Source organism: Euprymna scolopes, chromosome 31 (genome assembly GCF_053919585.1).
Source record: "Euprymna scolopes isolate OS-2025 chromosome 31, ASM5391958v1, whole genome shotgun sequence".
NCBI classification, from domain to species: Eukaryota; Metazoa; Mollusca; class Cephalopoda; order Sepiida; family Sepiolidae; genus Euprymna; species Euprymna scolopes.
In genome coordinates, this window is record NC_136512.1 from 66012859 (window position 1) to 66015365 (window position 2507).

At 37.1% G+C, this 2507-nt stretch overlaps 1 pseudogene; it reads left to right on the plus strand.

The window, feature by feature from the left end:
* Window positions 1-425: 425 nt before the first annotated feature.
* LOC145255772 (late histone H2B.L4 pseudogene) lies at window positions 426-1206 on the plus strand (annotated as a pseudogene).
* Window positions 1207-2507: the final 1301 nt, after the last annotated feature.

The window sequence follows — 2507 nt, forward strand, 5'->3', positions numbered from 1 at the left end:
GGGGAGGGACCAGAGATTGAAGCTCAGACGAGCACTTGCCATGAAAATAACGATAAAACAAAAACAGGCTCGCAACATCTCTCAAATGTAATTTTCAAAATATCATTTCATGCACACTAAAGGGCTTAGTTTTAAAATTTATAGACGCCATCAGAGTAGAAAGACTCCCGGAAAACGCCGGGTCAGTACAGCTAATTGTTCATAAATGTAAATTTTCACGCTGACACACACAAAAAAAAAAACATCTAAAAAAAAAATAAAGTAAAACTAAAATAAAAATCAAAAGAAAGACTAAAAAAGAAGAAAGAAAGAAAAAGAGGAGGGAAACGGGAAGAAAATAGTTATTTTTAACCAATGAAAATGAAGGAAATTATAGCTCTGGAGTTGGGGGGGCGAATTAACTGATATATAAAGAGTTCATTAGTAATAGGTATGCGAATTAAAATAAAAATTCCAGTGACTACACTTTGAAATGGCTCCTAAAGCTGAAGTCGCTTCCAAAGGTGCTAAGAAAGCCGTCGTGGCCAAACCTGCCTCCCGCAATGTTGATGGAAAGAAAAGGAAAAAGAAGAGGAGGGAAAGTTATTCCATCTACGTCTACAAAGTGATGAAACAAGTTCATCCTGACACTGGAATTTCCAGCAAAGCCATGTCTATTATGAACAGTTTTGTGAACGATCTTTTTGAGAAAATCGCTAATGAAGCCAGCCGTTTGGCCAATTACAGCAAGAAAAGCACTCTTTCTAGTCGTGAAATCCAGACTGCCGTTCGTCTTCTTCTCCCGGGTGAGTTGGCCAAACACGCTGTCTCTGAGGGAACCAAAGCTGTCACCAAATACACCAGCGCCAAGTAGACTCTTGCATAACTCTTAATATTTTTTTTAACAATTCCCTTTTCAGGGCTATTCAGTTTCTGAAAACCGTTTTGACTTCAAGATTTGCTTATGATCCTATTTGAGTATTTCGCTTTTTTTAGTCTTTTTAACATTAAAGTGTTACATAACAAACGTGTTTTAAAGAATTGGAAGTTTTACAAAGGTTTAAACAAAGTTCCCGTGCTAAAAACTTGTCTTCACCTTGAATATGAAGCCTTTCCATTATGAGTTTACTCTTTGTAAACTGAAGCTGCCAGTTTCTGTGCAACGTTATGTTCATGACCGGTGCTCGACTGAGTCCGAAGTCGTGGTTCCCACTAAAGCATTCACGGCAGGAACTCACTTAACTAAAAACTAACTGCATTTCAGCACCGAAAACATAAACCGCTGTTTCTTGAAAGGATTGTCATAGAACCTTCCAATCTGGAACAAAATACCACTAGGCTGCTATTCGGTTGACATGGTCATCAAATCTAATGTAAACAATGCTTGAGCCGGTGTCTTGGATAATCAATTCTTGAGTAATCTTCTGCCCATTACACGCCTTGATAACGATCAGCGTGCAACTGACTACCGCTTTAACTATTATCCTTACTGAAGTTTTAATGATTCTTAAAGCCCCTTTTCAGGGGTCACTCGAGTTTTAAAAATTTTTCACGAAACTTTCAAGTTATATTCTGAACTAGGTCAGGGTTTTTTTTTTTTTTTTTACGTTTCTAAATTTTGAGATGAGGATTGGTTATTTGGATTCTTCTGACTAATGTATTGAGTGTCATTTTTCACAACGTTTCGGTCGATGTACCTCTGACCTTAAGGTGTATCTTGTCGGACTCTATAATTTGGACGTCATTTCGAACGGAACCCTTTTCCTTCATTGGGGTGGCCTGCTTTCATTCCGTCAGCTACGATTGGATAGAGGTCTGAAGTAATTGACAATATTTTCGGCTGCTCACACTAAAACTTGAACCTTCAAGAGAATATCACTTTTACAATTTTTTTTTAATGTAACCACTTACGCCTCCGTCCTCTGGCATAGTGGTTAGAGTACTTGGAAAAATCAATTGTAAAAAGTGACCTTCTCTTAAAGGTTCAATTCTCGGTGCAGAGGACCGAGAAATACAACTGCGAATTACTTCGAACCTCCATCCAGTCATGACTGACGGAACGAGCGCATACTATTCCCATGAAGTAAATAATGGGTCCCGTTCAAATTCCAGAGTTCGACAAGATATACCTGAAGGTCGTCGTTTACATTGCCCGAAACGTTGAAAAATCTAAGATGAGAACAGTAGTCCAAAGAATCAAAATACGGTTTCTTTGGACAACTCAGATTTTCGAGGAGGGTGATGAAAATGACTTTGTTGAATCGCCAGAACATTTCAAACAAGGATGTCATCCTTTCTGAGATGCCGAACATGAAATCATTCAAAATTTTTTTTTTTTTTTTTTTTGTGAAAATATAAATCGAACATGCATCTATAGAATCGGATTTGCTTTACTTCGTAAATCCAACGATTTTTTTTTTCTAGCCAATAAAAAAAAAACCGTGAAACTCAAATTTAATGGCTTTAATGTGAAAATAAAACGTAAAAGTTAAACTTGTGATTAAAACTCGTTTCTTAATGAAAGATTA